We start from the raw sequence: 26815 nt of genomic DNA, 5'->3' as shown, positions 1-26815 counted from the left end.
GTTTTTTGTTTTGACTAAGTGGTACTACTATCTCTTGCTTTCCATGTCATGCCTTGGATTCCAAGCTTACAAACAACATAAAACACAGAGTGATTTACAGTGCTATTTTAAAAAATCAATAGAGCTGGATGAAATCCAAAGACTGAGATGCTACATTGCACAGGGTATTACTTTCATGGAAGCTTCTTAAAGTAATACTTGATAAACTTTATCATTTTCTAATTAATTGAAAGCAGAAACTGAATTGAAATAAACAAACTAGCAAAACAAGAAAAGTTTTGAGTGCAACATCAGCTGGTTAATTTACAACTGGAACTCCACATATTGAGGTTGATCAATAGCTCCTTAAAAGTAAGGCTTCCCCTCCCCCGGCTTTCCTCTCCAGGCTGGCAAGGTGTCAAACAGCTTGGTTTATATCATTATCCCTTAACTGCAAGAGAAGATAAGGGCACAAGGCTGCAGGAAAATATGCAGATATAGAAATATCTAAATGCCAAAATAGGTTTTCTGATGGGGATTGGGGAGAACACAGAGGTGATATATGCAAGTGAGTGAGATTGGTTATATCTCTAATAGAGCTGAGTGAATTTTTTTGAACATAAAGGAGGGGTGTATTTTTTGTCAAAAAGGGAAAAGGCATGGTACAAGCAATGTGATCCGTAGACAAACCCAGCTTTCCTTTCTGGGTTTAGAGTCTTTCAGTGCAGACTAACATCAGTGTGAGTTACTAATACCAGACTCAATCCTGCTACCCTTACATGTGTTGAGTAAAAAACACAAAAGTGATTCTCTTTCAAGACAGTATATACCTAAAAGTAAAACCATAGATCCATGACTTGTACAAAATATCAGCTTAGTGATATATTATGTAGTATTGACAGAGCATTGCTAGTTGTTGAAGACTGCACACAGACAGCATTCCTCACAGTATAGATTGCTAGTTATTCAGGGGTAAGAATTTTAACACTTCGCCTCCTTGGCAAATCTATTTTACCATTACTAACCACCTTTAAACCTTAAACATGGCCATTTATTACTTTAAAGGTCTTTGCCTGGGTCCTCTTTCTCCTTCTAATAATATATTGTAATTAGAACTGTCAAGCGATTACAAAAATTAATCATGACTAATTACACTGTTAATAATAGAATACCATTTATTTAAATATTTTTGGCTCTTTTAAACATTTTAAAATTATTAATTTCAATTACAGAACACAATACAAAGTGTACAGTGATCACTGTATATTTATTTTTATTACAAGTATGTGAACTGTAAAAATAAAAGAAACATTTTTCAATTCACTTAATACAAGTACTGTAGTTCAATCTCTTTATCATGAAAGTTGAACTTATAAATATAGAATTATATGCAAAAAAATAACTGCATTCAAAAATAAAACAATGTAAAACTTTTGAGTGTACAAGTCCACTCAGTCCTACTTCTTGTTCAGCCAATCATTCAGACAAACAAGTTTGTTTACATTTGCAGGAGATAAAACTGCCAGCTTCTTGTTTACAATGTCTCCTGAAAGTAAGAACAGGCATTCACATGGCACTGTTGTAGCCAGTGTCGCAAGATATTTATCTTCCAGATGCGCTAAAGATTCATATGTCCCTTGATGCTTCAACCACCATTCCAGAAGACATGGGCCCATGCTGATGATGGGTTATGCTCAATAACAATCTAAAGCAGTGCGGACCAAAGCATGTTCATTTTCATCATCTGAGTCAGATGCCATCAGCAGAAGGTTGATTTTCTTTTTTAGTGGTTCGGGTTCTGTAGTTTTCATATCGGAGCGTTGCTTTCTTAAGACTTCTGGAAGCATGCTCCATACCCTGTCCTGATCAGATTTTGGAAGTCTCTTCAGATTCTTAAATCTTGGGTCAAGTGCTGTAGCTATCTTTAGAAATCTCATATTGGTACCTTCTTGTGTTTTGTGAAATCTGCAGTGAAAGTGTTCTTAAAATGAACAACATGTGCTGGGTCATCATCCGAGACTGCTATAACATTAAATATATGGCAGAATGTGGGTAAAATAGAGCAGAAGACATACAATTCTCCCCAATAAGTTCAGTCACAAAATTAGTTAACGCACTATTTTTTTAATGAGCACCATCAGCATGGAAGCACGTCCTCTGGCATGCTGACCAAAGCATGAAGGAGCATACAAATGTTTACCATATCTGGCACATAAATACCTTGTAATGCCAGCTACAACCGTGCCATGCAAATGTCTGTTCTCACTTCCAGGTGACACTGTAAATAAGAAGCAGGCAGCTTTATCTCCTGTAAATGTAAACAAACTTGTTTGTCTTAGCTGAACAAGAAGTAGAACTGAGTGGACTTGTAGGCTCTAAAATTTTACATTGTTTTCTTTTTGAGTGCAGTTATGTAACAAAAAATCCACATTTGTTAGTTGCACTTTCAAGATAAAGAGATTGCCCTTTAGTACTTGTATGAGGTAAAGTGAAAAATACTATTTCTTTTGTTTGCCATTTTTACGGTACACATTTTTGTAATATAAAAGAATATAAATTGAGCACTGTACACTTTGTATTCTGCGTTGTAAGTGAAATCAATATATTTGAAAACTGTAGAAAAACATCTAAAAAAATTAATACATTTCAATTGGTATTCTATTGTTTAACAGTGTGATTAATTGCGATTAATTTTTTAATCACATGAATTAATTGCAATTAATCAACAGCCCTAATTGTAATATAAATACAAATTCAAATATTTATTTTCTTCTACTACTTCTAGTGCTCATTCAATGACAATTAATAAGTGATTTAGTCAGATACTGTCAACTCCCACAGACTTCTCTCCCAGTGAAATCTGAGATTCAAAAAGGCACAGTAATTTTTACACAAACACACGTCCACATATACCCCCTTTATTCATCTAAACTCGCCCTGAAAATACAAAAGTTCCATAAGAAATTGACTGACTTAGACAGGAAAACACTGGGAAATTGCAGTAAATCCTATTCTCATCAGATATTTTTATTTTGTTTTGTTTCAGCCAATTTCCAAACAGGCTTGTGTAAACTCCAGATCTGCATTAGATGTTACTGAGCCAAACTATGTGTTTTCCTGGTGCAAATATACATGAACATTGAAGCAGTGTTCTCTTTATTACCCATTCCCACGGTTGCTTACATAGATCTAATCCTGTAAAGTGATCCATGCAGGCAGACCTTTCTGGCCAGATGAATTATTTTACAAGAGCGGGGCTATAGTCATTACAGAGTTTTTCAGCTTAATGATTCCCAGTCATACTGCTTTTGAGTAGATACCAGCTCTGGTAGATTTTGCAGAAAAGCATGCTGTGTCCATGCTGCAGTACGTGTGAGTCTGTGTCAGTGATAGGCTCTTGTAGCAGGGAGCTGCCAGAGCCTTTTCCCACTGCAAAGAAAGGCTTCTGCAGTGGGCAGCTGCCGGTTCACAGTGGGGAACTACCAGGAGCGCCGCCAGCTTTTTTGGCGCCCTAGGCAGCAGAAGGTCCTGCCCCGAAATACCACCAACGACCGGGGCGGCCGAAGATCCGGCCCCTGTGGTTGCCGCCCCCCAAATGTTAATGCCCTAGGCGACTGCCTAGGTTGCCTGATGGGTTGTGCCGGCCCTGGGAACTACAGGAGCCTTTCCCCACTGGAGTGAAAAGCAGGAAGGGAGGCATAGCTTGGGCTAGTAGAGAGCTGAGTAGGATACATATCTCCAGTTGACTCACCTAAGCAGTGCCTCACCATCTACTGTGTTCCTTATACCTGTGCTATGGGAGCTAGCTATGTAAGCTCTCTAGACACCATCGAAAGGAGTGTGCTGTGCAGACATATCCTATTACAGTAAGTTCAGTAATGTAATAAACTTTTATAATAATATCTCCAGATATGGCTCTCACGGGGCAGATCTAAATCACATTTTGAGTCAAGGTTCAACTCTGTATTTCTTTTAAACAAACTGTTTTGCCAGTATCTCCTTAATGCTTATCTAAACCCCTAGAAGTCTGTGGAACTGGGCACTAGGTTCTAATATCTTACCCAGACACAGTTCACAAATATACAAGTTCCTTAGCCCTCTTTCCTGTTCCTTTTTGAAATACAGGAATCACAACAATATTAGGCACGCTGCATTCTGTGGTACTAAACTTGTTTGCCGTTAATGTGCTAATCTTAAAATCCTCACCAAGAACTTTCCTGTTTCTTTTGCTACTTGTTTCAGAAATTGTGTGTTTCATCTGGATATAGTAACCTCATTTCTGTTTTCTTTCCTACCCTTGTTGTGTCATTTGAAATTTAACTTCTGTCCCCATCAAAAAAAAGTTTCAATGATAATTTTTTTCAATTTAAAAATGGAGTTTTGTCAATTTTTTTTTGCTTTTAAAATTCTTGAAATAAAAAAATGGGGAAATATGATTTTTTTCATTTCAAAATTATGGCACATCTCTTCTCTCTCTCTCTTTTAACCTCATCTCACTAGAAGAGTTAGGGAAAAATAAAAAAGTTAAAAGAGAAAGTAACATTCTCTCTAAGTGAGAAAAATGAAAATTTTCACACAAAATTTCGAATGAAAACAAAATTTGTGTGAAAAAACCACAATTTTTAACAGGTCTACTTACTATGTGTTTTCACACTGTCGGGAAGAATGGGGAGCCACTAGGTGCTACTTTAATACAAAAACAGACAGACACACACCTATATACAAACATGTTAAATTACTGCCACTATAGTATTGTAATACCTTCCATGTAAAATCTACAGCAATAGATAAGTCCCCAGTAAATTTCATGGAGTTTCTGCCAAACTTCTCCCTGTTCAGGGTAGAAATTCTTCCTGAAAATGGAGTTTTCGTTATGATTGTTTACATTTTATTAATTCACCTTTTAAGGGAGAAGATTTTGAGTGTCATTCTTATAATGGAAGGGCCTTTTCGAAGAGGAAGGTTTTGCAGCATTTCCTAAAGATGGCCAGACTCTGGATCCCCCTGATCTCCTCTGGAAGATTGTTCCATGGGCTGATCCCCTCAACTGAGACTGCTTTGTCCCCAGCTCAGACATGCTACCTTCTCGGCTTTGTGATCTACACTGTCCCAGAGAAGCACAGCTCTCATGGTAGTTCATAAATTGAAATTCTGTCTTTAATGTAGCTGGGGCTTGATCCATGTATCATTAATAAACAATAATAAATATTCCCTGATGTTACCTTATCTCTGGATGCAAAATGGATGGCAGCTATTGTATTTCTTCATCACTCTTTTACCTAATAATTCATCTCAGATTAAAGCGTGACTGAAAATATGGTGCTTCCCTCTGTATTTCCATATTTACACACCTTGTTAAATAAGCTACCATAATTATACTCTTAAAAGAAATACTCTAGGTAGTTGCCACATCATCTAATTAGCAAACAAGAAAAGATCCATAAGCTATAAACCAACACATCAACCAATATAAATATTTCCGCTAAAGAGTTACAATAAGAAGTCCATTTAGAGTTTACATAGTATTTAAATAGTATTCCAAAATACTCAAGAAAATACACCCTTGCTGGAATGAAAATAGGAAAGCATTGTGATTCAGAGCATTTTGTTTAATGAAAAGTGAGGAAAGAAGGCATTTCCTAAAATGTAAGAACCATACAAAATCACTGAGGACAATAGGCACTGTGGGTCCTGGAGACCAAATCCTGCTCAGCTTATGCAACATTGAATCAATTTCTCAGTTTTTATGTTATCTATCTTTTCCCCTTTAATTCCCAGAGAAGATACATGTCTCTCCCCTCACCTTCTGTCACCTCATCCCACTCAGCCTGACTTTAAACTGCTTACAAAGCTACTGATCTTCTCTGAACTTATCCCATATGTTACTATTGCCATCAAACTCAAAATGATTATCAGTGATCCATAAACGTAACTCTTTTTCCAACACTCACTAGCATGCCATGTAGTCACATTTCATCCTATCCGATACTGAACAAAATGCATATAACATCCCAGAAAGTACAGTACTCTTGTTCCTGAGTCTCTTCTGCTATGTCAAATCCACTCATACAGATTCTGATCAAAACTTACATAGGGACTTAACGTTTTGCTCTGTGAGTAGACTCACTGATTTCATTTAGGCTACTGAGTGTGTGGAAATGGAGCACACACTTAAGTCTTTGCAGGACCAGGGCCTAAGACTAACAACTTATTTGTCTCAATATTGTCAGTTCTAAAAAATATTGTTTCTGTTGTATAAATGAGATAAATTATGCCTTCATATACCAGTACTTTGTAATGAAAAGGAAGAACATTGTTGCAAGGCCTTAGAGAACACCATACATGATACTAACTGTGTGACTGGGACAAAAATAGATGTACTATGACTCATTTAATTAAAACAGATTGTGCTGCATTTGTAAGTAATTAAACCAATATGGGCATTGCTGCCGATGCCTGTGAGATGCTCTTAATCTCTTGCATGTTTAGGAATTTACTAGAATATCTTTGGAAAATATTCCACAAAACAACTATGGAGAACCACCTTGTGCATATGAGCTGATAAAATTATAGAGAAACAGTAATTCATCAAAGTATTCCCCTTGGACTTCCTACGTCAGTGGCGATCAAATCAAAATCAAATAGGCCCACAAACATCCAACAGAACAATTAACTAATAAAATAAGAGAACTAAAAAATAAAGATATTTATTTAATTTATTCATTTTAAAATAAAATGTGTTAGGTAGTATTTACTTAAGATTTGGTCTTTAATTTTAAATATACATGTACATTTATATTCACACTGTAATTTCTCCTAGAAATATAAAACCTTATACAATCTGTTAACTTCCTCACTCCCATCGTAAACAGACATGCTGGGGTTTGCTGAAGATAACTGCATGCTATCAGATAAATTAAAAAAAAATAAAAGCCCCATATTTTCTCATTGTTATGTCTGACATGCACTTGCTTCCCAAGTGTTTTTTCTCATATAAATGCCAAAGCAAATTATGTTAAAATAATTCTATGCTTTAGTCTTCACCACATAAATGCCACGAAATTCAGAGCTTATTCTATCTTCACTCCTAAGAAGCATGACTCAGAATAGAAGCAGCAGCATGGTATAATGGATAGCCCATAAGAAATTCTAGATTGTTTTAATAAATTGTGGGCTGATTTTCTCTGTCCTTTTTGTGGATATGCATAGAGGGGGAAATGATACAGGCAAACTCATCCCTTAAACAATTTCCACCTTTATCTTCCTACATTTAAAAGGCGAAAAGGAAAAGAAAGTGAAATTTAATATAGAGTAGAACCTCAGAGTCACAAATACCAGAGTTACAAACTGACCAATCAACCCATACACCTCATTTGGAACTGGAAGTACACAATCAGACAGCAGCAGAGACAAAAAAAAAAAAGCAAAAGAAAAAAAAAAGCAATACAGCACAGTAGTGTGATAAATGTAAACTACTAAAAATAAAGGGGAAACAGAATTTTTCTTCTGCAGAGTAAAGTTTCAAAGCTGTATTAAGTCAATGTTCAGTTGTTAACTTTTAATAGAACAGCCATGTTTTGTTCAGAGTTATGAACATTTCAGAGTTACGAACAAGCTCCATTCCTGACGTGTTCCTAACTCTGAGGTTCTACTGTATCTCTGAAAATATAGGTATTCTAGGAGTGAAAATGCCGACAGTCCCAGCAGCTCCACAATGGCAAGAGCAGCTGCTTACTGTAACATGGTATTTTGATTTACCCTTTTTTAAACACCAAAGTTGTAATTCTGAAGCTAAACTGATTTTAAATTTGGTTCCCTATAAACTAATCATTTCCTTTGGTCTCAGGGCAAGTTTAGAATTTGTGTCAGGTACAATTGGCACTCAAATCTAACTAGCATTATAAGCTTTCATTAGGTAGTTTCAATGTAATAAATTCATTAAATCTTAGATCTCAAATAGCTTCATAGACAGTTAATGGGATCAAGGGGTGACTCATTCTTTACAAAAAAAATGGCTGATATTTCTGATTAGGAGTTTTCATGTATTGACATTCCATCACTAAGACAACATGATTCCATTATCAGACTTATCCATTCACATTCAATTTTAGCTAAGAGCGATAATGTCATTCCTTATCAGTGAAATTCATTATCTGAGTCCGATCAGGCTTGTTTTAGTTTGTTGTTTTCCTTCATGAAAAATTCAATCTTAACGTTTGTCATGCAAATTCCATGTACCAGCGAACAAATACTTGCCATTATCCATACAAATGGTCTTGGCCTATTAAACGGCTTTCTTGAGCTTCAATAGCAATAGTAAGAATTATGTTTTGGTGACAGTGTGTGTGTGTGTGTGTGTGTGTGTGAGAGAGAGAGAGAGAGAGAGAGAGAGAGAGAGAGATTTTCCACACAATGCGGGTCCTACTTTGGATTTATTTAAATGAGAGGTGAGTTACAAAATAATCTGAAGAAAAAAGCCCAGCTAACTTCCAAACAGGATACTGCCTGCGGCCTGTGAGAAAAAAAGATAAATGGCTAGCAGAGACTATTTTTCCTAATGTCCAACTATTAAGTTGGACGTTAGGAAAAACTTCCTAACTGTCAGGGTGGTTAAGCACTGGAATAAATTGCCTGGGGAGGTTGTGAAATCTCCGTCATTGGAGATTTTTTGAGCAGGTTAGACAAATACCTGTCAGGAATGGTCTAGATAATACTTAGTCCTGCCATGAGTTCAGGGGACTGGACTAGCAGACCTCTTGAGGTCCCTTCCAGTTCTATGATTCTATAAGCAGTATCAGCAGCTACAGAGCTTTTTCTAGCCAATGTGCATAGTGATTTGAACAAGCCTGAGTTGAGAGGGATAGACTGGCCCCAGAAACATGATATGCTAAGAGTTACCTAACAAGTCTGGCAAATCACTTATATTTTTGTCTGCTCTAAGACACTAGTAACCATTTTAATTAATAATACCTTAGCCACCATCAAGGACAGGAACTAAGGTTATACTGGAAAATATGTGCTACCTTCTGGAATTCCTGCTATTTCTGCCTGGAAACTGATTAGTTTATATTAGCACCATCTCAGGATATTCACAGCATATCTTACTTCAGTTTCATCCTTACACATTCCTCAGACAGGGTAAGGTGTTGGGAGCAGAATCAGAGATGTTCCCAACATTCCAAAAGAAGCAACATATTTCTTCCAAAGGGGCAGCAGTATAACTGGAATGTGGGGAGTCAGGAACAGGGGCTGCACAGATTCTGTAGCATTTGTCAACTCCCACCAGATGCACCAGCAGAAGAATGCTGACCAAAAGTTCATGTTTAACTTACCAAAACTAACCCTCGCTAATCAGTGAGACAAACATGGGAGGTAGAGATTGGGGCTCAGGCCTACAGAGTGAGTGCTCCTGATTGCCATATTTTGAAATACTGTTTCCTTCTACTCTTTGCCTAAGATGGCTGGCATGATGACATGTAGGGAGTGGAAGAGGAGGGCATAGACACTGATGAACAAGGACATCAAAATCCTAGTGGTTAAGATAAGGAACAAATCCTTGTTCCTTGGTGGCTGTGAAAGGAAGCTTCCACTTTAACACCTTAATTTCCTTCTCCACACTCACAAAGGATTCATGTTGCATGAAAGATAATGATGAGGATGTTGAAACTCGGAGCAGAAAGGCTGCAGGGACTGATCCCTCTTGCACCTGCCTTAGGCAACCAGCATCATCAGGGTCCTGAGCTGTGTGGAAAGCCTAGCACAGCCAAAAGCCCCTCAGCATAGGCAGCACCAGCAGGAATGAGTCATCCACCCGGCACAGGCTGAATGATGCCAATGCCCCAGTAACAGTAAAGTCAACAGCAGGGGCACACATGAGAAAGAGTCTCTGTGGGATAGTTGGAGGACTTGGGATTCATGTTCAACTCCCTAGAATTCCAGCTGGTACAGTGAAAGGGTATCGCCATACCCTACTGCTATGCCGGCCAGGGTAGAACAGCTAAAAAGTGCTTTGTGGAGTGTGTACTATCACATAGCCTGAATCGCTCATCCTTACTCAGATGAGAAGGCAGAATCAGGCCCACAAAGAGGTGTTTATTATCACAGGTACCTGCCCTCTAGCATCTGCACTAGGCAGTGTTTAGCATAGTAGATGTAATTGTGACTGGCAGGCAAAGGTCTGACTCCATGAGTGCCACGGAGAGAATCACATGACCACTCTGAGTGATAACGGAGCCTGTAGTGAGGTGAACGAGTGTACAGGACAGAGGAAATGAAGAAAACATGGAAGGAATCTTCTGATGTTAAATCAGTTTCCAAAGCATGCAACAAGTCAAACCAGTCAGCCAGTGTTTCAACAGGATGCTTGCTGCCTTTGTGTGGCATCGTTGACCATTGTCATCCGGAGGCTTTGAAAACATCTGAAATGGTTTTGGCAGGCACATCCACAATATTGTCACTTGGCGTGAACTGTGAAGGTTTCACATAGCTCTTATTGAGAGAGAGGATTTACAGGATTCCCTCAGCCATACCCATACATTAGGATCTACTTGGAATGTAGATCTGCAAAAGCTTTTCTTCGCAAAGAACTCCATCTGTGCATGTGTGTGTGTGTGTGTGCATGCACACACGTTATCAACTTGCATTAAGTTATTCCAGTTACTGTAATTTCTTTTTCTTAATGCCCCAGTTGCTGAAATCATGTGATTACATCACAATCTCAGTTTACATTTAAAACGAAAACAGCAGAAAGTTTCTAGCCTCCATAGTTATGAAGAAAAGTTTGAAAACATGAACCGTAAAGGCTCAAATACCAGAAGGAAAATAAAAAAGGAATCAACTTTTTTTTTTAAGGTCATAATTTTAAGTCACTTTCATGGTTCCTGGGGATTGACTCATGATTTTGGGAATGGCTGTGGTTGGCAATAGCCTGTATACAGACACACATGCACATAGACACACACACTATTTGCCTGATCTTCAACCCTTTCAAACTGAGCTTTCTTCAGAGACAAAGAGTTATCCCTTGTTCTCTCAGCAGAAGGTTGTAAAGTCCAAAGCTCTGTTTTACTCTTCCACTGGAACTGTCAATCAACCAGCCCTCCCCCCCGCTTTTTTTTTGGCTGTCTCTCAGCAGCTCTTTTTTGCCTCCCTGCCATCTCTCTTCCATCCTACCTCTTTCATTTTTATTTTATCTTCTTTGTGCTCTTCTGCTTTTTATTTATTACACTTCCTATTCCCTTTTATCTTCTTGCCAGTTCCTTAATCCTCTGGGAGAGATGATCAAAGGCACAAATGGCAGTTAGGTGCCTAACATCCACAAAGACAAAGGGAGTTAGGTACCCAACTACTATTTCTGTCTTTGAAAATCTTCCTTTTTAAATTTTCTTTTCCTGGCCAAGATTAGCACATAAAGATTTAAAACAGAGAAACTTACTTGTGATATTAATTTTTCTTCTGCATCAAACTGAGATTTAGTTTAACTAGTTTCCCTCCGAAAATTCTATACACAAAGGCTCAGCTGGGCCTGCAACTTCATATAGGCCCTATGAGGCTCAGCTTTGCTACTATGGTGATACATGGAATAAGCCGTGAAAGCGCCATTTAGGTACACTTTACTGACTCATACAGATGCGTTTCACTTCCTGTGTGTGTTATTGCTGAACATATGATGATTGTTTTATTTACCTATTTAAGGTCTAATACAAATCCCACTGAAGTTAATGGTACTTTTTTCATTGACTTCAACTGGTTTTGGATCAGGTGCACAATCATTACATTCTTTGTATTTTTAAAAAACACTGTTTAAAAGTGTTTTGTGATACCTTTGCTATATAAAAGATACTACATGATACACTCCCTTTTATCCAAAACTCTTTTATCTCAACCTCCACATTATCTGAATCCTTTCCTTGTATCTCATACTGGAGGACAAGGAAGGGATTCAGATAATTCAGAGGTAAGGAGGTGGCGAAGGATGAGCCCCTGGCCGCAGGGGAGGCCTCCCTGTTGCTTAATGGCTCCTGTAGCATTTCAGGGATCCCTCCACTGCCCCAGTGTTGTGGAAGTGAGTGAGCGGGGCTGTAACAGTGGACATGGAGCTGCTGCAGGGCCAATGACACCCAATCCCTGCAGGTTCAAGGGTTGGAAGGGAGGCTGTGGTCCTGCAAGGCAGAGCAGAGACCTTGACCGGGACTGTGAGGATGAGGAGGAAGGATGAGCCCTGGCAATGGGGGAGGCTTTCCCGCTACTGAATGGCTGCTGCCCTCTCTATTATAGGAACTCTTGATTACCTATATACAATCCGCGTCCCCCTTGCTATCTGGATAATTAGGAGAATACTGTATATGCATAAGAATAAACTTATATTAATTTTGACGCATGAGGTTTGATACTTGAATGTTGCCTTAACTGTTGGTGCTTGTTTTGTGATTGTAAGCCCCATGATAGGCATCAGATCGGCTAACATCTAGCATATCACTGCCTGCGTTGCCGTGTTGGTATTTGGTTTTATTTCCAAATGTCACAATGCACGTAACCCACAAACCTGTGCCACTGCAAATTGTAAGAGAATACATTAATACAAACCTCACCCATATATCTTACAGAAGTCTCACCTCATTAGCCCATTTGCTACAGATTGCTAATATGCAATAGTTGACTCAAATCTACTACTGCCAACAAAAGGAAAGATGCCAAAAATAAATTTGACAGATACTACTGATGGTTATGCTGTCACTGACTCATCAAGTCAAGCTACAATATTTCCCTGCTGCTGTCTTTAGTTCTACTGTTGCTGTTATACCTAGGATGTCTGAGTTGATGCTGATAGTTAATGAAAACACAGGGTTAGCACTAAATGGGAACTTGTGAAGATGACTCTGCTACCACTGAAAAATGTCTACGTCCCTTTGTCTCTCCTCCTCTTCCACGACTAAAACAGAAGCATATTGCACTACCTGAGCGTGCCTTTTATAGTCTCAGGAAAAACAAGAGAGAAGGTGTGATTAATTCCTCCAAGACAGATTTCTATTGGATCATATTCAGTTTAATTCCCTAAGTGGCACTGTTGTAGGTAAACCAGCAGAAGTTATATTATTTAGACACAGCTAGTTCTAAATAGGACTCTACATGCAACAGGAAGGCATGTCTAATTAGCTGCTCTCTTCTTATTCCAAATCCCAACCCCTTAACCTAACCCTTTCTTCCATAGAATGGGAACCAAAATGCGATTAGGAGCTGAAGAGACTGAATTGCAAGGAAAGATTAGTGCTAGATTGTGCCAAAGAGGCACTATACTGCATACAAGGTATTGTGGAATTGCACTCGTCCACAGGCCACTCCCTTCCTAAGCACCCAGGTGTGCGTGTGTATGCAGCCTGCTCCACTGGTGAGACCAGCTCACTTTGTAAGCCAGTGCAACTGGGTTCTGAGGGCTGCCAAGTGCGCCAGAAGCATTGCCTCCTCCCTGCCCCCTTTGGGGCACACAAAGGGAGCAGTATCCAGGATCGTGATTGTCCCTGGGCCTGCCCCACACTTGCAGCTCTTAGCACAGGGCTAGTCACAATCTGGGACAGATATCAGGAGAAAAACTTGTTGTCAGTAGTACATAGTAGGCTACAGAATAACATCCCAAGGAAAGTAGTGGAAACCCCATTGCTTGGCACATTTAAATCTACACAGGACAAAACACTAGACAATGGGCAAAATGAAACAATCCTACACTGGCAGAGAGAATATTTAAGCTAATAGGGTAACTTTTACAAACCAAGCTCCTCCTTTACCCTTGGAGGTGTTGTGCCAGATGAGGGATAATGCACCCAGGAGTTTATGCTGAGCCTTGGCAGCAGCACCATAAGTCCATTAACATGGGTGGTGGCTTTAAGACACAATTAAATCATAAGCCTGTGAGAATGGCCAGCCACTAACATTCTCTATACACCCACATTGAGAGAGCTACTAAAAGCATTTGGCAGTGACTACAGAGAGCAAGCTGCCAAACACACAGTTACTTGCATGTTAATTTCTGTATGCATACCATGATGCATCAGTTACAGCACAGACTATACTAGTACACCCAATAGGTGCAGCACAAACTTTACTGGTAAAAAAAAACACCATGAAGATAAATAAATAATGCTTGCTTGGTCAAAACTTCATGCAACTTCTGCTAAATTACAAAAGCAATGATAGGTCAATTGCAGTACCCTCCCCTTCTCTCCCCCCCCCCCCAAAAGAAGTCTTAAACTTAAAAAAAAATACAGAAAAAAATGCCATTCATTCAAAATTGAGGATATGAGCATGTAATGTCTAAATTCATGTCCCGGCAAGCTCCTCTGGCCCTGATTCAGCAAAGCACTTAAGCATGTACTTAACTTCAGCATTAAATTTTCACAGCTTTGTACACTTAAAGGCAGAAGGATCCATTAGATCATCTAGTGTGACCTCCTGTATATCACAGGCCATTAAAATTCACCCAGTTACTGCTGTATTGAGTCCAATAACTTGTGTTTGTCTAAAGGCATCCCAGTTTTGATTTGAAGACATCAAGAGATGGAGAATCCACCAGTTCTCATGGTAGTTTGTTCCAATGGTTAATCACCCTCACGGTTAAAAAGAAAAAAGTGTGCTAATCTCCTGATTTGAATACATCTGGCTGGCCATCAGCCAGCCATTGGTTCTTATTATGCCATTCCTCACTAGATTAAAGAGCCCATTAGTACACCTAGGTTTTTTTCTCCCCATGAAGCTATTTAGATACTGTAATCGAGTTGCATCTCAATCTTTTTTTTAATAAACTAAGCAAGATTGAGCTATTTGAAGTCAATGCACATGCTTTAAGTACTTTGCTTTGGATCTAAGCACATGCTGAATTGGGGGGTCTGAATGTGGCTAGGCCCCTGCTCCCATAGCAAACCCCATAAATCCAGGGGGCTTTCTGTTGGCTCAGGGTCTTCCCAAGTAGGGTAACTTGCAGGATGGAGGCCTAAATGGGTATCTAACTCCATATGCTCTACAGATGTTGAAGAAACCACAACTTTAAATGTTAAACATTTCTTGCTTTATCACAATTGGGCCATACTGACACAAATATTTTAAGTGATAGGCAGATCATTTCCCCTCATTAGTAATTTACTTGCCATGAATATGAGCTCTTCCGTCACTCCTATTAATACCATGTTGACACACTAAATACCCAATTTTGCATAAAAGAAAAAACTATTTAAATAACAAATTATGCCTACCTTAAAATGGTCTTTGGGCTCCACACACAAAGGAACCACATTATAGGACCAGGACAAACAGAAATCAGCAGAAACTGTTAGAGAGCTGAAGTGACTGATCTACAGAAAAGAAGATTAAGGCCAGCTTGTGTCAGATAGGAGCAGCCATCACTGTGCTGGATAGAAACAGCTCTCAACGATGGGGTGGTGTGGAAGTGCACTGCTCCAGACATAGCTCCTTCCCCATACTCCCCCATGAGAACAGAGAGCACTTGAGCATTGGGTGTCATAGGGATCTTAATAATTGGTATCTTTCTCTAAAAGATTCACGTCTTAAAATATTTTAAATGGTGATTTCATATTTCCTTTTTACTAAGGACATGTCTTTCTTACATACACCCTCCTTTCTTATTGATTATTCTATTCTCTCCTCATCTCACCTCAGCTGACACTTTGGGTCTATAATGAAAATCACAGCCAATGCTAAGGACCATCCTTGGAGAGGTAAGAAAAGAACTCTCCCGCAATGGTTCAAACAGTTAAAACCACTGACCACAACTCTTTGGAACATCAATCACTTTAAATTATGAGCTACTGATAGAATCATTTGAACTTTATTGGTTTATAATGAGTTCCTGAGCTGTGACTAAAGCTCAAGCCTATAAAATTAATTCCAATTGCACCTTTGGGTGACTTGGTATTTTGTTTTGTTTTATCTGATATACTACAACATTTTTAATACAGGCTGCTTTGCAAACATTAAGCCTGTGATCCAGCAAAGCACCTGTGCATGTGCTTATCATTAAGCACATAATCAGTGAAATCATCAGGACTATTCATGTGCTTAGAGTTATGCAAGTGCTTAAATGTTTTGCTGGATCCTGAAACAGTTAACATTAATTCTATTTCTCTTCTTATGCTATACAAAACTTGGTAAAAGCCTGTATCAAGGCTTCCACCTAAATTATTTGTTATTGCTCTTGTTAAAAACACACATGTTTAGTGAACATTTCATGCAACCATTTGGGAAGGTGTCTGCCCTTCTGCTGGCTTGCATACTCTCCTCTCTGTCTATGTTCTCTTCCTCAAAGTGTCTGGAAAATTAGCACTTGCCAATTAACACTTCATATAACATGATTTTGTGATGTCTCTGGTTCTTGCCTTTTATTTAAACGTATCCCCATGATTTTGTGTCGCACAGTTTCTGTGTCTATAGGGTCATGTGAGTGCTTAGCCTCAAACAAGCATTGCTAGTACATTCTGGGGCTATGTATAGCTTAATGGAAATGTCTAACTGGAAAACTAACTAAATTAGGAGAGGCCCAATAATCTGGAGTAAGACAACTCACATACAGAAGAAGGCTGAGTAGCAAATAATAAAGTGGCTTATATGAGTCTCTTTGACCTAGCTTTGTGTCAAACTTTGAAAAGATACAGTTCTTTTAAAAGCCACTACACCCAAATGAAGGTCTCAGTCAATGGAGGGCAGAGCAGATAGGCAGTTGTTGACATCTGCTACAGCTGCCACAGTACAAAGGAAAAGGGTGAGAGGAAATGAGAAGGGCAGGATCACAAACAATATTAGCAGACAATGAGCCATTTTAGTGCAATGGAACAGTTGAGGGAGGTTGGGAAGAAACATTCTGAAATGCAATTTAAATAATGTCAAAAATGTTTCCCTTTCTGATTGACCAGTTGCATATGGTTATTAGTAGTTTACTAGTCTCTTTTAAACGTGGATCTTTTGGGTGAAAGGTGCATCTCTTCATATTTCATTCAGTGTTTAAGATTAATTCCTCTCCCATCCTTCCCAACTGCTCATTTTTATTCAAGCAGAATCCACTTTGCAGCATTGTAAACTATGCAGTGGGGGAAATGGATGCTGGTCTCATTCCTTTCCTAGCATTTTTTTAAAAAGTGTTTTAATCATTCTAAAAGTCTTAGCATCATGTTTAGTAAAATATGGTCTAATCCAAATCAACTGAAGTCAATAAAACACTTCCAGTGACATCAATTGACTTTGTGTCAGGCCCACAATACCTAACCTACTTCTTTTAGACATCCAAACATTGCCAGAATATACATTTAAATATGCCAATGTTTTTAAAGTTTTGTTTTACTTCTTGTAGTGCACAATGGTGTAGTGCACAATGGTGAAAGTGTCCTCTGTGATGAAGGACAGGAGCAGAGTCCAAGCTGTTAATATAGCTCAAGTAACTGAACATATCTATTACTTTGAAATCTACTGCATGCTCTGCAGATTCCAGCAGTCTACACAGTGTAAACCGTTCACACACTATATTCTCTCTGATACTGTTCTCTTACAAGCCACTGAAAATTCACAGTCTAATAGTACTTTTTTTTTCTTGTGTGTCAACAATGTCAGTTATTCCTGTTGCTAATGTCACCAGGGAGAGATCTCTAAAACCAAGAGGATAGCCCTAGGTAAGGGAGAGTCTTTCTACTGTTCAAACTTTGGCCTATTTGCCATTAAATTATTTCCCAGGAGAAATGAATGAACGGGACAAATAAAACACAGGTATATTCCAGAATCAACTTCTTCACAATGGTTACTATAAAATAAACTCAGATTTCTTTTAAAAGCAGGTTTTGCTTCCCCTTTTTGACCATTTGTCCAGTTAATTTCTGGACAGCATTTTCGATTCATTCCCATGCCAGTCTCACAGTGCTCTTCCAAGCTTACAGCTATTTAACATCAGTGAGGATGTCTAAGCTCTGGAAAGACATGAAAAACCATAGGTATATTTGTTAGTTCATTATAGACTACATTGTTGGAGAGTTTTTGCAGTACAGGCTTCCATGTGACATTTTTGCATGGAGGAAATTGACAGTTATGAATCATCATCCTCTTTGGAACCCAAAAAAGATCTGTAGTACACTGATTGATCCAAGATCCCAAGATACTTGCCATAATCATTCTATAATTTTCACCATGACCATCAAAAAGTAGAGAAATGGCAAGTAGAAATATCAATTAGTTTCCTACTAAACAACAACAAAAACACACCAACCTTCCCCCAAACCCTATATAATACAGTGGGTGGGATTAAAATGTTCTACAAGAAGCTAAGCGCTTCTTCCTCTAAACAATCTAATAAACCACTGCAGGGCCGGCTCCTGGCACCAGCACAGGAAGCAGGTGCTTGGGGCTGCCAATGGAAAGGGGCGGCACGTCTGGGTCTTCAGCGGCAATTCGGCAGCGGGTCCCTCAGTGCCTCTCAGAGCGAAGGACTTGCCACCGAAGAATGAAGCAGCGCGGTATGAATGAAGCTGCTGCCGAAGTGCCACCAATCGTGGCTTTATCTTTTTTTTCTTGCTTCGCCACTTGGGGTGGCAAAAAAGCTGGAGCTGGCCCTGACCACTGACACTAGTTTCTTTTTTGATATGTGAACACAGCCAGGCAACCCATGAAAACAGATTGTTTTTGTCTGGTTTGCAACAAAACAGATAAAGACAAATTCTCTGCTGCTGTATTTCCATTGATTTTAGTTGTGTTAATCCAGACAATATGTGGCCCATAATCTTGGCAAGTAATATTGGAAATATGTTAGATAACCACTAAGCTCAGCATGAAAATCAGTATTCTTCCTCTCACCATGTTCCTCCTTTAACACAACATGGTGCAAATTCCTCAGCGATATTCAGTTCTCCATCTGTAGGAACAGCTTGTCTTTTCATCTATGTGGCAAGCTCTTTTGCCCTTTCTCTGAGTGAAGATCTTGGCCTCTTTAGTATAGACCTGACAGAACAGGTAAGAAAACTAATTCTTAGTCCTTCCACTTAGCGTTTTCATTTGGTTATTTGCTGTGTTAGGATTTTCGCTCATTTTCTTCATCTCAGTTTTTTCAGCCTGAAATTTATTCCAAATGATGTGAATTACAACTGAGCCATGTTAATCTAGGACCCACATTTTCTAAATTAGTAATTTCTAAATTAGTTCCACTTGGAGAATACAGCAAGAGAAGATGGAGCTAGTTAAATTGATTCTGGTCTCATTTATAACAGTGTAAAAGGAATTTCATTGAAATTTATAGATGTACTCTGCAAAACCAGTGAGAAACCAGAATCAGGACAACATGTCACCCATATGTTGCCTGGAGAAAGATCAATCATCCATACTTGAGCTCTGCTAATATACTTTGTATTAACTGTTTCTTTGTGAACTGATTATCTTAGATGTTCCTGTTATCTGCTACATGGAATCTGAAGTATTCCAACAAAGCAGGAGTCAATTCTTACCAAGTGTAACACAGGAAATCCATTACCAATTATGTGGCCTGATTAAGCAAATACTCCATTCATCATGTCTCCTATTAAGTGATGCCAAATATCCTATTAGGAATATTTTCATAGAAGAAGATGCAGTGTTTGAAATAAACTATATATTTGCCTAGACAAAGATTTTTTAACTCAACATCATAACGTTTTGGAAAATTGGACCATTCTGTGCCCTGAATTTAATGCCTATCTGCCTTCATCCTAGTTCCTGCTCTTCCCCTTTAACTAAAGCATCCTCTTACTATAACAACATTCTGATTTATTAATTCACTGACTAAGAAATTACATTTTTTTTCTGCTTCCAACCTGCATCTTGTTTTGGTTTAAATGCATTAAAAATCTCATCCAATTTATCATGCCACTACACACCAAGGAGCCAAAGAACCGACGGTAGAGTGTCATGAGATTGCAGTAATTTCTGACGTATCTTATTTAAATTTATAGAGATAATCATAATGGACTGACACCTCAATCAAATTTTATGGATATCTCCAAATTCATTGACTCATTGAGATCACATATGAGACTTAAGCCTCAGTAGAAGAATCCTCCAAAGTGTGTATTTTTGCTTCAATAAATTCACTAGCACAAGCCAATCGCAAGAAAATGATTTACGGGTAAGTTCTGTACCTGCAATATATTTATGATCTATCAGTTTACTTATCGTTGGGATTTTTATTTGTAAAAGTGTGAACATTAGTGTGATTTTACCCTAAGGATAATACTTGGATAGTTTGAATTTTGAATCAAGGATCTTAATAATCTTTGCCAAAAATTAAGGTCAATTAATCTGTCATTCAATCACATTTAGTTTGAATGGAATGCTCTCTGAAATATTTTGCCTCATGCTAAAATTCACATATACACAAATTCATTAGGCTGTACCAAGGACTCAACATTTGTTTTTCTTTCTTATGGGAAACTTGAGTTCTCAGTAAATGGAAAGTTTCAAAACAATTTTCATAAAAGTGTTAATACAAATATCCCAGAAAATTTTGCAAAAAATGCAAAGTGGGTCCACTTTAAATCCTGTGGAATGGAAACAACTTCCATTTTTTTTCATTTACATTGTTTTCATGTTTTACAACCAACTCTACTACATGATACGTATTTGTTTATTTATTTAAATTTGTACATCTAACTAAGTACCTAGCTAGAGTTCTTGGTGTTTTTAGTAAATATTTAAAACAGAATCCCAGACCATAATCCTGCAAGTACTTATGAACAAGGGGTTTCATCTAAAACTCACTGAAGTCAATGGGAATCTTCTCATTGTGTTGAATGGGCTTTCCATCAGGCCCATGCTTAACTTTACTGATATAAGTAAAGTTATGCATGTGTGGAACCATTTACAGGAACATAGGCCAAATCACCAACAACAAAACCAGTTCAGTAGTGAACAGTGAGTTCAGAGCATATTAGCAACCTGTAGCTGAGACCAGTTCTTCTCACATAAGTCGTTTTCACAGAATAGACAAACACTTTATAAGGAAAAAAACCAACTTCTTTTCAGAAAGAGGTCTGTGATTCATTCCTCAGCCAGTTAACACAATGCACACAACAATTGAGGTTATCAGCATTTGGCTGTTACACAGACACAACAATCCAAACAAGGAAAATAAACTCTATACATGTTCCTGACAAAACCTTCCCTGTGGGGAGCTGGTTCTCAAAACAGCAGCAGCAGACACCTCTAATATGATATAGGCTGCTGTAACAGGTTGAGCTCACCACCTCGTCACATAAGCCAGGGGTTGAGGGCAGAAGAGCACCTCCTATAACTCCTCTCCCAGGCTTTCTCACAGGCGCTGTGGCTGCTCGAAGGAGGCCAGCTTCAGGATAACATGTCGCGTAGTCCACAATCACAAGGATAAATTGATTCCCGGTCTTACTTCTTTCCAGGGGGCCAACCAGATCCATCCTGATGCATTCAAAGGGTATGCCGACCACCGGCAGGAGTATCGGGGTGCCCAGTGTACACCTATCGGTCCAGCCCGCTGGCATTCAAGGCAAGATGTACAATAGTCTCGGACCTCTTGGTGAATACCGGGCCAAAAAAACTGGTGGACCACCCTCTGGAGAGTTTTTTCCTGTCCCAGGTGTCCTGCCCAGGGGTTTGCATGGGCTAACTGAAGGAGGCTTTGTCACAACCTCTGCGGGACCAACAGCTAAAGGAGTGGCTCAAGTGTTTGTGGTTCCTGTACCACCCAATATAGGCAATCCTGACAGATCTCAAATCAGGGCCCCTGCGGATGTCTTGAAGGGGCGCCCCCTTCATTCCCCCCCCCCCCCGGGGCCTGGGGCAGTGGCCTGCACTTACGTCACTCAGAGGTGTGTTTTTTCACATCCCTGAGAGACATAAATTTTGCCGACATAAGTGATAGTGTAAACATGGCCTAAATCAATTTTACATTGATCTAATTGCACCAGTAAATTGATCTAAGTAAGTGGTTTAAGTGGCTTTTAAGGGAAGGCTATTGAGGGGGTGTTACATTCTCCATGGGTAGGGTGACCAGATAGCAAGGGTGAAAAATCGGGATGGGGTGGGGGTTAATTGGCACCTATATAAGACAAAGCCCCAAATGTCAGGACTGTCCCTATAAAATCGGGACATCTGGTCACCCTCTCCATGAGGGTACCTCAACTTTGGAACTAACACCACACTTCAGCACAATATGAAATTGTCTGAGTCTGTTGATCTTTAGGGAATACTATAGAGATCACCTCTTTATCAAGGCTTTTAAAGAGGGAGGGGATCCAAGTAAGGGCTGGTTTTTCGGATAAGGAGTGTTATATACTGTAATGATACTAATCCTTCACAACCTATAACAAAACCATTATAATGAAGATGGCCAAGGGCTTTGATTAATTCTGCTCACAGTTGAAGCAGAGCTCGATGAAGCTGAACCAGAGCTAGATGGGGTTATACTGACTGGCCAAGAAAAGCATTGTGAGTTTTTAGCCAACTTGCACTCTCCGTTGGTTGAAGATATACCATAACTGGTTAGTTCAGTTTGCATTTTAGAAATGCTACTGGATACTTCACTGATGCTAAGCACTCATACAGCCATATATGTAAGTAACACTTTTACCATCTCCAGTTGGCTAGGAGATTGGGTCCTATCCTTGTGGATGAAGATATGGCCTCAATTATATATACTTTTGTTACCTTCTGACTAGACTATATCAATGCTACTTACACGTGGCCGTAAAAATCAGCCCTCAGGAAACTGCAGTCATATAGAACACTGCAACCGGTCTCCTCAAAGCACAGGCTACCAAAAGCACATCAAACCTGTCCTCTACTCCTTACTGTTCTTTCCCAGAGAACACCATGTTAAATTCAAGGTTTTGGTCCTGATTTTCAAAGTTCTCAGTGGTTTTGGCCCAGGATACCTAAAATAACACCTAACACTCAGGAATGAGGACTACAGATGACAACTCTGCTCCTCAGACACAATGGAACTCTCCACAGTAAGGGTAAAGCTTGTCTGTGCAGGAGAGAGATTTCTTAAAGGTGTAGCAAGGCACCTTCTCGGTCTCCTCAGCCTCTGCTGCTTTTAGCTCTGGCGAGACAGGCTTGGGTAATATGGTCCCCCTTGGGACACAGGGGAAGTCTGTTCCTTCTCTTGACCAGTCCTTTTTAGTGTATTTTTCTCCCTTGTGGGAGAGAATACTGCCTCTCCTCCTGGTGAGGCTCGCTGTCTTGCTGCTCCTAACCTCCTGGCAGCAGGGCTCCTTCTCTCTTTTCTCTTCCCCTCTCCTTCCCCCCAGGGGAGGGTTTAAAAAGGTCTCAGGCAGCCCTTAGTTGGAATCAGCTGATCCTAATTAACCTCAGGTAGCTCCCTCTCAGCTGATTCTAATTTATACTTTGGTAACCCCCTCTCAGCTGAACCTGATTGACCCGCACTTACTCCCCCGTTGATAGGGAGGAGGGCCTTTTAACCCTCTGAGACTGATTTCTACCCCTCCCTTGCAGCTGTCTGTCCTGAGTTTATCACAAAGGCCAGTCCAAGAGTTGGGAATGAACTCCCACAAAAAACAGTACTGCCCTCCCCTGCAAATATAAGGAGTACTTCACTTTGCTTTTGCTAACAGATGCACATACTACAGCAGAGGTGGGCAAACTACAGCCCGTGGGCCACATCCGGCCCGTGGGACCCTCCTGCCCGGCCCCTGAGCTCCTGCCTCGGGAGGCTAGCCCCTGGCCCCTCCCCTGCTGTCCACCCCCACCCCCTGCGCAGCCTCAGCTCACTCTGCTACCAGCACAATTCTCTGGGAGGCGGGGCTGCAAGCTCCTGGGCAGTGCAGCTGCAGAGCCCGGCCTGATCCGATGCTCTGTGCTGCACAGTGGCATGGCTGGCTCCAGCCGGGTGGCACGGCTGCCTGTCCTGGTGCTCTGGGCAGCGCAGCTTTAGCGCCGCCAGCCACCGGTGCTCCAGGCAGGGGGCAGTGAGCGGCGGGGGGAGTTGGAGAGATGGCAGTGGAGTTTGGGGTGGTGGTGAGGGGGCAGGGGTGTGGATAGGGGTTGGGGCCATCAGAGGGCGGGGGGCCACGGGGGTTGAATGGGGGCAGGGGTCCTAGGGGGGCAGTCAGGAAGGAGGGGGGGGGTTGGATGGGGCGGCGGGGGGCAGTCAGGGGCGGGGGTTCTGGAAGTTGTCAGGGGACAGGGAAGGTTGGCTGTGGCAAGAGTCTGGGGGGGAGGTGTTAGGGGGGGAGAAGCAGGGGGGGGTCAAATAGGGGGTGGGAGTCAGGCCACGCCTGGCTGTTTGGGGAGGCACAGCCTCCCCTAACCGGCCCTCCATATAATTTCCAAAACCTGATGCAGCCCTCAGGCCAAAAAGTTTGTCCGCTCCTGTACTACAGTGTACATATATTCAATTATTTAAAAAAAAATACAAAAACCCTAATACAATTTATCCTGAGAGAGAGAAAAAGAGAAAGAACAGCATGTAAGAGGTGCTAGTCATATCACTTAATGTTCCTCTGTAAGGCACTCAAATACTATGTTGAAGTGTAGAAATGCATAAAACTGAATAGAATAGTTAGCTTGTAAATAATGCTAATAGGCACTCTTTTCCTTTTTGTTGTAAAATAAAATAAATACATAAAATTAAAATCAGACAACACAGATATTTGGGGTTCACTTTTATAACCTGTATAAAAATGAGTGGCAGAATCAGATACAACGAAACTGTTTATCTTCTATCTTTATAGATTATTTTTGGCTGGTTACTCAGACCATTACAGCATTGTTTTCCCTTGGCTCTTGTTGATCTAATCAGCAAAGTCCCACTGAGTAAACAGCATTGAAAAAATGCCACTGCTGAGAACATAGTACTTTATTTATTTCCATTTATCAAATGCTTGTCCCTTGCAGCTCCCTATAATCTAAACCACAACCACGTTAGAACGTTTGAGGACAAACAGTACAGATTTTCAGTTGCTCAAATTAAACAAACAGCTAACCATCTAGTTTTCAGACTGTGCAATGAAGATAACAGAGCAACCCACCACATATTACAATTCCAGCCACTCACTGTCCAGAACACAGAGATAGCCAAAATAGGAGCTAGTAATGAGAATTTCAGAAATGTCTATGCAAGTGATTTCAAAGGAAGTTAAGCAGGTAAGGCACCTAAGCTATTAGGCACTTTTGCAAATCCAACTGTATTAACAAATTCATTTCATATTTGCACCCAAATCTGATTTCTCTGATTCTGTAACACTCTGTTAACCTCCCTATCTGAAAATGTATTTGAAATATAACTTCTAATGCAGTTTTGTAAAGATCAGCCATGGCATATTCCAGTGCAGGAACTCATTTCCAAACCTTTTAGGATTGTTTTTATGTTTAGCACACTATTCTGAATACTTTTCTCAGTACTCCTCATTGTTCTGAAATAGTTACATCATTCTGTCATAACTGGGGCCCTTAGAAAACCATGGGCATTCTAAAACAAGGGGTTTTCTGATTTGACATTGCTTAATGTCTTTTCAGATTGCTTGCTTTACTCTCTAATGGGCAAGAGTTTTACTCAAAGATTAAAGCAATATCCCCAATAATATGTGCTGGAACTAAGGGCGCTGCTGCGCCCCCTAGCATGAAGGAGTAACAACAACCCAAATACATGGTTTCTGCCTTCAGCACCCACCACTATAAAAATTGTTCCAGCATTACTGTCCCCAAGGAAAAATGCTGCTTCCAAACCAGCCACACATGAAGAATCTTCAAGGCAAAAGAGCAACAAGCCCCCATCACCCTGTGAGATCTCTTCAAAAGAAATAAACAATACCATCTTAGAGTAACTCTTTCTACCACTGAAAGAATCCAAAGATGTTTCAGCAATACCCCATTCTCAAATGCTATGGAAGGTCTTCAGTAGATGCATCCTTAAAAGTCTGGACCAAATATGATCAATCTTTTCTGTAAAACAGAATGAAATGAAAGCTTCTGATAGTGAAACATATTCAGCTGTGAAACTAGAGAAAACAATTCCTCTTAATCAAATAGCCCACTGCCAGCAACAGCTCTGCAGGCCAGGCCTTCATAGAAGCTATGATGAAGGAATGGAAAATTCCATCTTAATAAATTTGACATCCTCATGCTACTGTGCCTTATTAAACCATCTTTGCTGGGGATCCCTATAACATTCTAAACCTGTGAGCAGTTTTAAATGGCCATAATATTTTGAAAACTGAAGCTCCCAAAATATGGTCCTTAAGTGTTCCAACTGTGGTCCTTAAGTGTTCCAAAAGGATTAGTCTCCAGAGAACAAACATGGACAACTTATGCCCCGAAAGTGAAAGTTTCAAAAAGTTATGAGCATGTGAAATAACACAGGGTATAAAGAAAACTGTTTTGCAATTTAACTATAATACGTGCTGTCAGGCAGAGAGACTTTGCTGGGTGGAAGAATCTGTTTAAATTAGTTGTCAAGGGAATAAAATTTTAGATTAACAACACACTAGACACTCTAGTTTTTTTCACTTTAAACATTGATTACATCTTATTTTACTAATGAACAATAATTACCACTAATGAGGAACAAATAAGCTAATTGGGAGCTGTAGATTACTAGTTTATTTGCTTTCCTGTACAATGCAAGGTGTTAATCACTTGGAATATATTGGATGGCTTCCTTTAGATGGTTGGTATTTTGTATTATAGTATTTTTAATATTAAAGTACAAAAAAGTAAGAAACCAAATAAGTGCACCTCATATGTTATTAATCCAGAAGGGATCACTGTGATCAGTTAGTCTGACCTCCTGTATATAACTCCAGCCACTTCCCATACATCTATTTCATGACTG

At 39.8% G+C, this 26815-nt stretch overlaps 1 protein-coding gene across 2 annotated transcripts in view; it reads right to left on the bottom strand.

Moving 5' to 3' along the window:
* Positions 1-26815, bottom strand: part of NRG3 (neuregulin 3) — a 935382-nt gene that overhangs the window by 47246 nt on the left and 861321 nt on the right. The gene's annotated exons all lie outside the window — the stretch shown is intronic.

The sequence above is a fragment of the Mauremys mutica genome, chromosome 7 (assembly GCF_020497125.1).
Source record: "Mauremys mutica isolate MM-2020 ecotype Southern chromosome 7, ASM2049712v1, whole genome shotgun sequence".
Lineage (NCBI taxonomy): Eukaryota > Metazoa > Chordata > Testudines > Geoemydidae > Mauremys > Mauremys mutica.
The sequence above is the reverse complement of the archived record's forward strand: the minus strand, read 5'-3'. Positions and strand labels throughout refer to the sequence as shown.